Here is an 11834-nt window from a genome sequence, read left to right as displayed (position 1 = left end):
GGCGGGCAGCGGCGGCAGTGGCGGTAGCGACTGTCAGGCGCTCGCTGGGGCACCCCGCCGGGACGGGGGCTTCGTGAGGGCGGGGCGAAGAGTCCCCGTCCTATCCCCGCCTCTCCTGGGCGGGTGGGGCGGTGACGTCACCCGGCGCCATCTTGGTGCGGTCGGGCCGTTCTTCCCTCAGCCGCCAGTTTATGAGGTTCCGCCGTCGCCCCGTGTTCCCTCCCCGCTGTAAAAATCGGGATTTAACAGCCGCCTGAGGGCACGGGCTGGGCGCCTCGGTGGGTGTGAGGAGGGCGGGGAACAGCGCCCGGCAGCGGCTGCTGTGGGGGTGTGTGTGAGGAGAGGGTGGGCAGGCGGCACGGGCTGTGGGCGGTGCGGGTCATGGCTGGGGGTGCATGGCAGGGGGGTTATACCTCTGAGGGGCTCCCTGGGTGGGGCTGTGCACCCAGGAGTCACAGAATGTCAGGGGTTGGAAGGGACCTCGAAAGCTCATCCAGGTGTGGTCTCCCCAGGGCAGAGCAGAGGGGCAGGAGAACCTCTCTGACCTACTGACCACCCCCTTCTAACCCACCCCAGGTACCATTGGCCTTCCTGGGCACAAGGGTCCAGTGCTGGCCACAGATTCTCCTGCTAAAGAAGCCAAAAATAGGCTCTGACTAATGTGCTGATACTGCTGAGAGGGTGACTAAGGCTCACGACTCTCTGAGACATGGCTCTAACACGTATGACTGTGCACATTGCAAAAAGCACCCAGTGCTGGGTACAAAACTGAGTCACCCCCTGACCAGCCCGAGCGCCCCTCAAGTCCCATCGCCCCTCAGAGAAAGGAGCTTCACCCCGCAGCAGCCTGGAGCCCCCAGGACCCTGTGAGCAGCAGGTGATGGCTGCACAGAGCGGGTCCCAGAGGCCTCAGGGGTGCCCAGAAAGGGTTTTTTTGGGGAGAGAGTCCAGCGCAGCCACAAAGATGATGGAGTGGAGCATCTCCTTTGTGAGGAAAGGCTGAGGGAGCTGGGGCTCTGGAGCTGGAGAAGAGGACACTGAGGGGTGACTCATTCATGGGGATCAACATGGAAAGGGGGAGTGTCAGGAGGATGGAGCCAGGCTCTTCTCGGTGACAACCAGTGACAGGACAAGGGACAATGGGTACAAACTGGAACACAGGAGGTTCCATTTAAATTTCAGAAGAAACTTGTTCCTGGTGAGGGTGGCAGAGCCTGGCCCAGGCTGCCCAGGGAGGTTGTGGAGTCTCCTTCTGTGCAGACATTCAAACCCGCCTGGACACCTTCCTGTGGAACCTCAGCTGGGTGTTCCTGCTCCATGGGGGGATTGCACTGGATGAGCTTTCCAGGTCCCTTCCAACCCCTGACATTCTGCGAAAAGTGAGACACAGCAGTGTCCCGGCGGCTGGATTTCTGTTGGACTCTGAAAGTACAGAGAACAAGATTCCTGAAAGGTTTCTGCATTATTCAGTGATATTTTCTAGCCCACCTGTCTCAAATTTATGAGGCCACGACTTTTTTCTTCAGCTGTGATATGCAAGCATCAAATCCAAAGATAAAAGTTCAACTTACAGGTGTGAAAGATACTTTTTAGCATATTTTCTAAGGAACTTTAGATTATGTATTAGGAATCAAACTATTTTAGGAACACACTGATTGTTTTTCAAAAATGATAGATTTTGTACTTCTTGAACGTTTTGTGCACCAGAAGCATTTGTTTTAAACTGTTTGGAGCTGCCATGCCGCAGTGTTATCAAATGCACACTGATTTTGGTTATGAAATTGCTGTAGCAGCCCCCTTGCCTGGCTGTGCAGCCAGTGTCTCTGGGAGAGTTTCTGCTTCATTCCCATTTTCCAGGGTTTGGGGCGGTCTGCAGGTGGCACCGTTGTCTCATGGTCACAGCCATTGTTGCCCATCGTGAGCTCACTGCTGGGAATGAACTTTCTGACAGATTTTTGAGGCAAAATGGAGCGCCTTTCCCTCAGTCTTAAATTTACTAATTACACTGAAACTTGTAATTTCACTTAATGAATCAGACCAAATAAAAATGGCACTGATTTCTTTAATTGCTTTAAAAAGGAAGGATGAGTCAATTTGCACAGAAATGCAATAAACAGTAATGTTGTCTGGCTGAAATAGAAAATTGTAATGAGTTCTGTATAATTCAAGACAATGAGTTTCCTTTTTTATTAACTTCATCTCCCTTCCCCTCCGCAGCATCACGTGTGGTGCAATAATCGCAGCAGCTGCACAGGCAAAGAAACTGAGAGTTTCTCCAGTTCTCCAAATCCTGTAACGTTGTTTTTGACACCTTAGTGTTCCATCGAGTGTCACGCATCTCTGTATGGTTGCTCCGTTTTTCACCTGATTGTGGTGGGACAAAGCGTCTCAGATCTGCTGTTACCTGCTAGAGTGGAAGGACCGGGCAGGACCGTCTGCTGAGTCTCAGCCCCCAGGTTCAAGAAATTCTGTAGAACATAGAGTCCGGAAGCATCTACAGAACTTCTGCTCTAGGTGAGCAAAACCACAGGACATTTCCCAAAAACCTAAATCCCATGGTAAATTATAAATCCCATAGTAATCCTAAGACCAGGGAAAAGAAAAAACATGAGGGCACTGCCAGTTTTCCGGAGTCCTGCAGGAACAAACTTCGTTAAGGAGAACTCCTAGGAAGCACTAGAGAGCAGAAAAACAAGTATAAAAAGTTCTTTCTAAACCTCTTTCTCCAGACTGGTGGCTCATCCACCCTTTGCAGGAAGTCGATGTCCCCTCCATCACCCTGTCACACATCAGAGGGGCCAACTCGGAGCTTTCCCTGTTACTTTGGCAAGAATCTCTTGTCATAATATTTAATCTCAAGCCTTAACTTTTGTAACAGATGTTTTAAAGGGTAATTTATATTGTCCAAAGTGTTTGCTTTTAGAAAACTTAGGTAACTCTCAGGAAGCCTTTTCCTAGAGCACAGAAGCGACTTGCTAAAGCTTCTCGTTTTGTTTTCTATGTGACTGGATTCTCTCTTTCTCCAGCTGCCCTTTGTGGTTACTGCAATATTTTTTCCTTCTTTTTATAATGGTGTCTCTGCCGGTGCTCTGTGTAGGAGTCATGCAGACAGAGAAACTGATTAAACAGAGAAATGCTGAAAAAAATTCCATATAAAGCATTTCAAGATGTACACGAGGACTCTCTCCCCGTCAGCTCTGATTTTACTGTTGGGTGATGCTCGTGACGAAGTCAGTCAGTGAGAAGCACACTCTTTAAAGTGTAAATATTTGCGTTTTTATGGCTTTCTGCTCAGCAGATGAACAGACTTCGTGGCCATTATGCCCTTGCATGAGAAGCAATGCTGCATTAAACAAGCACGGAAAAGCTTGAGCATTTTTAATAACAAATTTTACTGTGCACACAGCCTGATGCCACTTAACTGGAACATATCCTTGTGGTTTAAAGACTTTGCTTCATTATTGTTAAGTTTTCTTTGGCTTTTTTAATTCAGCTCAGGCACTCAAGTTTCCTCATAAAAGTATCTCAGACACTTTTGTGTGTGTGGCCGTTGCAGCACACTTGGAAACAAGTTGATGTGAACTGGAATACGTTTCTTTTTCTAATAATGGATTTTATTTTCTTGTACCTGTAGTTACACAGTAGGATTCCTCTTTCTGACATTGCCTGCCACGGAGGAGAAAGAGGGACAGAGATTAAGTAGCCAAAGTCAATGCGTTGCACTTTTTCTCACTTCTTTCATGCACAGCACCCACCTGGTGTCTAAATGCAGTCATTGCCCAAGTGGAGAAAGACCATTTCCGTTGCTGGGACGTGCTAACGGGCCTTGGCCTGTGCTGTTCGCAGCCAGAACGCCCAGCCCTGAGACCATTTCGGGAGCACCTTTCCCCGCCCGTCCCTCCAGCCAGCAGGCAAGAGGAACTGAGCGTAAGTGCTCCAGGAACCCAGCAAATTCACCTCAAAGTTGTGGGTTTGTTCAGTGGCTCATTGGGGGGCTCCTTTGCCCACCCCAAATGGCAGCAGACACCGCACCAGGTTTTGTCCCCAGATTCCCCTCTCTTTGGCCTCCCAGAACGTCCCGTTGTCTGAATAAACGTCCCCCGGGCAGGAATGCGCCTGTCACTGTCCCCATTGTTTCACAGCACAAGCCGCATTTGGGATCAGATGCTTCCTCTGATGAACTCCCAGGTTCAATGTCCTTTCAGCGCCAGCATTTCTGCTCTGAATGAAAAATGCCGGTGCGCTGCTTTGCATCCCGTCATCGGGTGACAGCGTGGCCACAGACAGCGCGTAAGCGATTCTGCGGGACCGGGGACCAGATTTGGATCTGTCTGCGTCTCCGTCAGTGGGATTGTGCTCACTGTACTGGGACAGCTCTGCCTTTATACTCCTTCCCGACTGTCATATCCCAAAACACGTAATTTTTGAGAACAACTTGTGAGTACGGCTGCTGCTTTTCAGTGCTGTGGCAGCATAATCACAACTCAGTGCTGGGTAACAAAAGTGCACATTATTTTTGAAATACTCATCCTAACACACGACTGAGTATCCAGACATACTGTGCCTCAGAGCATATAATTAACAAGACAGTCTGGAATATGCAAATGTACATTTTAAATTAGTTCTGAGTGCATCCAAGCACCTGTGTGGATGTTCAAGTAGGGGAGAGGCCAGAGCACCCCAGCTACACCCCAGACAGTCAGTCGTGTCACACACCTACACCGTTGTGTACATTGAAGGTACGCTCAGCAATCAGCCCATTTCAGATTACGGAACACGTCCGGTTTGTGCTGCCAGTCTTGTTCCAGTTCTTCAGCAGAAAAAACAGAACAAATCCAACCAGAACCGTGTCAAAATGAGACTGGGGAGGTCATGGGACACATGAGCAAGCTCGACAACATTAACCCACGTGGGTAACGAGCAGCATGGGTTAAAATTAAATGTGTTAAAAAAGAGAAATCATTCTGCCAGTGGTGGATGGAGTGGGAAGTGAAAGAAATCCATAAATGAACCACGTCAGCTGTGGTTCCCCCTTCCTCAGCAGGTCAGGGCTTTTCTCCCAGCAGAGCCGTATCCGACATTGTTGGCAATACAGAGTTTTACCTGAAATGTGGGACTTTCTGTACTACTTTAAAGTGTTGCCCCACCAATCTTTCCGTCTCCTAAATGGTACCAAATATCAGGTTTTTTTCTAACGACAAGGCAACTGAAGTGGGAGATACTTCAATAATTAATTGCACAGCCTTCACTCCAACCCCAGCTCCTATGGCATGTTTAACAGTGGAGGCATCGCAAGCTCTGCAGCAGGTTGAGAATTACTTCTAGACCTGACCCCTCTGGCCAGGAGCACCGTGCCTTTTGGGGTGTTTTCTAGACAATTCTGCATCCTCTGGGGTTAACAGCCAGAGGGATTAATGGTGCCTTTAGTGATCAGGAGATGAAACGTCCTTTGCTCGGAGCAGAGGTTTGTCCTGGTACCCAAAGGTGACGCCAGGACGCAGGATCAGCGATGCTGTGCTGGTGTAGTTTGCAGTTAATGCTACGTCAGAGAAGATTCCCAGAATTTCCTGTTTTAACAGTATTGTAGAAAACATTACCTTTGCTTTTCCCATCTTTTTTTGTATGTATTTCCAATCTGCCACAGTGTGACTTCAAGGAAATTCCCCAAATTGCAAGGAGGTGTCCTCTCCCGTGCAAACACGGGCAGGCTCTGTGCCTGGTTACACACTGGTTCAACAAGTATGATGGGGTTTGCCCTGCGTGGCTGTTCTGCGGCTTCATTCATGTTTGTAAACTGCTCCGAGATCCTCAGATGAAAAAGGATTTCTGGGCACAAAATAATAAGTTGCCAAACTTTTCTAACCTCATAAACAGATCATTTTAAATTCAAGGAGACACGGAGGAGGGATGATCATGCGAGCGCTCTGGGAATGCTGTTTCCATCCCCCGTCCTGGGAGCTCAAAATGCAGAACTCCCTCCATTTCTGTAAACCCAGGTAGCATTTTATCATGGCTTGAGAAAAACCTTTCTAAATTTATTTTCTAGGCTATAAAAATGGAAAACTCATTTGTTTTTAGCTGGCCTCATAGCTCTTTTGTTTCTCTATTTGTGCTGTATTCACACGGCGTTGGAGCAAAGCTTCCTGTAAATATTAACTGAAGGATGGGAATCAATTCAGCTCAGTTTGACTTTGTCCCTTCCTTTCACATAAACTACGGCAAACGCGTCTGTGGTGGAGCCACTCACCGAACCAGCTAATTCAAACAATTGTGCAAGCTGAGTGCGACCGGCGTCTTTAATTCCTCCTGCTCGTGGTCTTGCCGTCCAAAAGCTGAAATTTGGGATTCCGTGACCCAGTGAGCGCTCGACCTCGGCCCCCCAAGTCCTTCAAGGAGCCGCATCCCCTCCCCGGGCTGATGCTTTCCCAGTTTTTCTTCCTGCAAAGGCAGAAACTCCCCCCCATTTAACATTTTAATAGAAGACAACATAATTACAGCTTAATTAACGAATGGTGATTAGAGCCGCTGTAATATTTCCTGTTCAGCACTCGCACTGCAGTTGGCATTGGGTGCTTGGTATGGGGCGATGGGTTGGCAACCAAAACTGGCCACCCGTGGCAAGGGACGCTGTGCACATGGCGAAACGGGGGAAAACGTGAAATAACGGGGGTGCATGGCCATGTGCCGCTGCCGAGGCAGCCGCCAGCGCTGACACCCCGTTAGGACACGGACCAAGAGCACAAATCTGGTGGTTTGGCCAACAGCGATTTTCAGTGTTCTCCAGAAAAGGCTTCTGGCACTCCTTAAAGAAAAAAGAAAAAAGGAAGAAGGCCAAGGGATTTGAGGACTCGTTTGAATTATAGAAAGGCGGCTGCTGCCCGTTTTGTTTATGTCATCAAAAGGGGTTAAAGCTTTGAACTCATGGGCGACCACAGGGTGAAGTTGTAACTGGCAGAGCCGCGATGCTGCTGGTTTGCTGACTGTGCCGGGTCCTGCACCCCAGTGCCTGGTTGCTCCCCAGTTTCTCATCCAGGGGCACTGAACACAGAACTAGCTGATTTATCTCAATTTGTTTAATATAGAAAAAGGTGAGGGCAGGAATCATAGCGTTTCCCTTCCCCAGAACATTTGGCACGCTGTTCTTATGTCTGTGAAGTGTCACTGGAAATCCAAGAACGTACAAAACAGGGGTGAGCGTCGCCCATCCTGGCTGGAACCACAGCACATCCTCCAGGTCCGAGACCTCTTCCATACACCGGGACTAATTAATTAACTTTTAAAAACATTTTGCTGTGTTTGGTAACATTAAACTCTAAGCTGATTCTGTTATAATTCTATAAATCATGAATATTTTCTTATGAGTGACTTAATTTTTGGTGTACCGAGCTCTGCTATATTCTTCCAGTTCCAGTCTCCAGTCAGTGAACAACTTTATTTCCGAAGAGATCCAAGCTGGATTATATACGTAGGATAAATGTAGCTCAGTTTCCACGAGATAGCGATGTGTCAGGAGTTATTTAATGAACAGGAGAGGCATCGTTTCACCCCGGTTTGCCAGGGAAGGGCTTTGGCGGCTGCGATGAAGGGAGAGGGGAGGAGGGTTTCCCCGGCATTGCAGAAGCGTATGGACGTGTAAATGCCTGATCTAGACATGTTGGTATTGTCGAATAATTCCTGTTTAACCACTTGGAACTCACCGCATTTCCCCATCAAATCCTGGATGGGTATTTGAATACGTTTTCTCGCGTCTCCCTGGCTCTTGTGTTCCAACCCAAATTGTTCTCTCTTGCCAGAATCCTGAAAAATTAGTATCGTGAGTGAGTTGAAATACCGCGTCACACGAGTTTTCTTCATGTTTGAAAAGACGTTGTTACATTGCCGCTCCAGAATTAGACTTGCACGATGTTTTCTGCGGGACACAGGCGCACATTGTTTAACTACAAAAATGAACGTCATCTTGTGCATTAAATTGCTCAGCGGTTAACGCACGACAGGTCTTTATTACTTTTATCCTTATGATTCGATTACTGATGTAACAGACGGACTCCGCTGTTACAGCAGGGGTTTATAGCTGCTTCATTAATACTGGTGCTCATGTGCAGGAGCGGTTTGTGTGACCGGCAGTCCAGGTAACCAGCTTCACCTTGTTTGAGTGTGGGGCTCGCTGGGTTTGCACCAGGACGGGGCTCTGGTGGCGGGGCAGGTCCCACCAGTGCCACCTCCCGAGGCCTCGGGGACAGCAGCGCCGTGGTCCTCTGGGCACCATCGCTGTGCCCCCAAAAATCTGCTCCATCGTGGGCACCATCTCGGGCAGAGGGAACAGACGTTAACCACTGCTGCTTCTTACCACCTTCAGAGGGAGAAAACTCCGCTTAGAAAGCCGGAGGAATGTCACTGACTGCATTCTACATCTGTTACATCTCAGAATAATTTATTTTAACCTCTGAAGATACAAGGGAAAGTATTTGAAGGAGATGGAGACTCGCCAGTATTTCCAGTTCATTATAAGCAAAGAACTGTTGCTTATAGCACTTTTTTGGAGCGGAGCGTAGTCTGGTTTCAAATCCCTCAGGCAATGAGGAATCACGTACTCACCGATGGCGATTGTTCTTCAGTATTTACTAAAAGTTTAATTCTTAATTCAGTCTAATTTTTACATCAATGTTCTGTCTGTTTTCCGGGGCATCACCGGCTCCCTGCTGACCCCAACGTCCTCCCAGGCAGGGGAATTGGCTCGAAAGATGCTCAAACTCTCTAAATGTCGCCGTCAAGAGGCAGAAATGAGGCTGGGGACCATGAGGCTGAGCGGAACACCTCGTGTTTTGGCCACGCTGGGGACCAACAGACTGTGACCCAGGGACAGAGGGACTTGGTGGAGCGGGATCATCTCCAGCCAGGCTCTGTGGGTAATGTGAGCAGGTTTGGCGATGGGCGGCCAGCAAACTGAGTCTGGAAGACCCAGAGACACAAACAGTGGAGCAGCTTTACTCGCAGATGTCGCCGTCTAAGCAGATATGTATGAGTGCTACCAAGATTAAAGTTTAATTAAATTCCTGCAAGGTTTCTGGGCCTTCATAAATTTCCTTTGAGCTTTCTGCCAACTAGGATATGCTCACTGGCTTCAGAATATAAAAGCAAGTGTTGTTGTGTTTTGCAAATATATTTTATAATGCATGCAAGTGCTGACTATGCAAACGTCTCGCTGGTTTCCACGATTAACAAAATTACAGAAGCACAAAGGGTAGCCGTTCTTCTTGTTTTCGACTGTCCTTTAAAAAACAAGAGATGGATCAAAGTATCCTGTGATTAAGTTCATTAATCCCGCCCACGTCATGAAAAACCATTGGCTCTTCTGAACCCACTTTTCGTAGAGGGAGGACGTGAGGAGTTGGCCGGGGCGGATTCTGGTGTGGGTTGCTTGTTTATTTACTCGTTTTTTAACCCGAACAAGGACGTGGATGGGTTGGTGCATCCAGGGGGGCCGGGGTGTCCCTGGCTGGAGCAGGAGGGTGGGCGGCCAGCGGCAAACTCCCCCCCGGCCCCCGTGCACCAACATCTCTGCTGCTTTTAGTGCGTTTGGGGGTAATCCCTGCAAGCGAGGGGCTGAGCTGCAGGGACGCGGGCTCAGCAGCAGGATGGATGCAGAGACATCTGTCCTGAACGCAGCAGGAGCGGACTGACGGACGGTGATGCACTGGAGCGGGATTCCCGGTCATGCCCATCCCATAAGCCTTGTCTCTTCATTCCTTTTCAGCCAGCGCTTGTCCTTGTCAACGCGGCGAGGGCTTATCTAATGGAAAGACCTTTAATCGGGTGCGTTTGGTAACGGAGCACTGCATGGGGGGGACATGCAGATCATCACTCCAGGGCTCGGTTTGCCCACACGCGCATTTAAAACTGCTGTAAACGTGGTCTCTCTGGGACCCCCTTGCCGTCTTGCTAGATGTGTGTTAAAGCACTTGGAAAATTCAACAGCAAACTGACAATGACGTTCCCGAGCTCACAGAGAAGCACAAAAGAGGAGCACAGCTCTGTTCCTGTTTAGCAAAAACCAGCTTTTTTTGATGCCTGACAATGAAGTGGACGCTGAGAAAGGTGTTTCCTGCAAACACAGAGCGACTGTCCCTGGGTTCTGGCTGAAGACATCCCTGCCGCATCCTGCCCCTTCTAAAACCAGCCCATGGATGCGCTTTTTCACCAAATCCTACCTTTCTGCCCTCAAAAGCAAACCTGCATCGGCTTTGGTGGGGCAGAGGTCCAGGTCTGCTGTTTAGGTTGGCAGGAGCGATGTGCTGGGGGCTGGTGGGGGAAGGAAACGCTCCCGTCCTCCAAAAATGTTTTAAAGTGCTTTACCGATTCTGCAGCTGGCGGGTACAGACCCACTCTTTTTAATTCTGAGTTCTGTTGCATTACAAATAATAGTAATACAGCTTGTGTGCTGGTAAATGGTGATGTTGAGGTTTTTCCCTGGCCTGGCTGCTTTGGGGTCCGGCCCCTCCAAAAACACCGGCAGGTCCCAGCATGGGCTGCGGGCTCTGTCCACGCTCGGAATCTGGGTATTTCAGGTGGAAAAGAGATTAAAAGTTGGGAGAACCAAAGGCCCATTCACTTTGTGTCTCTGGGAATGGTCAGTAGAGGGTATATTGGGAAATGTATAGAAATGAGACTGTTCCACTGGTGATTTGACACCTTGAGCATCCTGCGGTGCCGGGACGGGACCTTCTCCCTCGGGGGCTGCACTTGCACTGCTCTGCTGAGCAACCCCTCTCCTGGGCGAATTAAGCCCGTTTTGAAACCCACAATTTAATAATTTTGGGGAATTAAAGAGCAACCTCCTGTGGTTGTACAAACTTCTATCACCGCCTCGTCGTCATGTCCCCAGGTGATGTCCCATCTTTGACATCTCTCTGTCCCCAGCCTTTCCCCATCCCTCCGTCCCTTTGCCTCCATCCTTCGACACGGAGCCGAACCGGGTCCCCGCAGCCCACGGAGAGACGAGGAGTCCGGCACGGATCCAGGGAAACCGCTTGCCCAGCAAACGGCAGCCCAGGCTGAGCAAGGCTTGACTTTAACCCTTCTCCAGGGTTTAAGTGCTTAAATCCATGGTGACGAGTGCTGTGTGGGATCCACAGCCCAGCAATCACCATGATTGCGGAGACTCTGTAATTCTGTAAATGTTCAAAGAATTCTTCAGCCCACCCCCACGTACAGAGATGAAAACACCCAATTCCGGGTGGATTTGCGCCAAACTGAATACTCTGCACACCGAGGACAAGTTGCTGGCAGCGAGTGCCATCGCACCACCCTGTCACCCCGCTCGATCCGCTGTTTGCAAGGTGCAAAATGTGCCTTTACGTGACGCCGCTACTTCCTAAACATCTAAAAGAACGACAGGGTGGGGAGCGCAGAGTTCAAATCTGGGCGCAGCATTGAAGGGGTTATAGCGATAAGCCAGCAGCTCCGCGTGGAACAAAGCTGGCATTTCAGGGGGCAGACAATGGGTTGTGTTCTCTGTGTTCGTTTCAGCCGTCCATTTGGCACCGAGGCTGAGGTCACCCACCCCATGGCGCACTGCAGCATCTCTGTTCTGGCGAGCAAGGAGCAGCGAAACAAAGAGGAGCTGAGTCGGCAGGAACGGGACGGCGATCGCGGGTGGAAAAGCGCTCCCTGTGCCGTTTTCCAGAGCCCGCCGTGGCAGTACATGTCAGGACACTGCTTAAAACCCAGCGAATAAGCACTTTCTCTGACACACATCTGAGCGCTTTGCACGGCCACTGGTCACGCTCAATTCCCGTTCCACGTCCCGAACGATAATTACCGGCGTGGCCTGGTTT

The 11834-nt window shown here is 49.5% G+C and overlaps 1 long non-coding RNA gene across 1 annotated transcript; it reads left to right on the top strand.

Annotated features, from left to right (window-relative positions):
• The first annotated feature begins 141 nt into the window (after positions 1-141).
• Positions 142-7358, top strand: LOC139828387 (uncharacterized). The gene is made up of 2 exons (XR_011739911.1): positions 142-278; positions 2218-7358. It is a non-coding gene; the product is annotated as an uncharacterized lncRNA (long non-coding RNA).
• The last annotated feature ends 4476 nt before the right edge of the window (positions 7359-11834 follow it).

The sequence above is a fragment of the Patagioenas fasciata genome, chromosome 7, assembly GCF_037038585.1.
Source record: "Patagioenas fasciata isolate bPatFas1 chromosome 7, bPatFas1.hap1, whole genome shotgun sequence".
Taxonomy (NCBI): domain Eukaryota; kingdom Metazoa; phylum Chordata; class Aves; order Columbiformes; family Columbidae; genus Patagioenas; species Patagioenas fasciata.
Note: the sequence above shows the minus strand (reverse complement) of the source record. Positions and strands in the feature narration are given on the sequence as shown.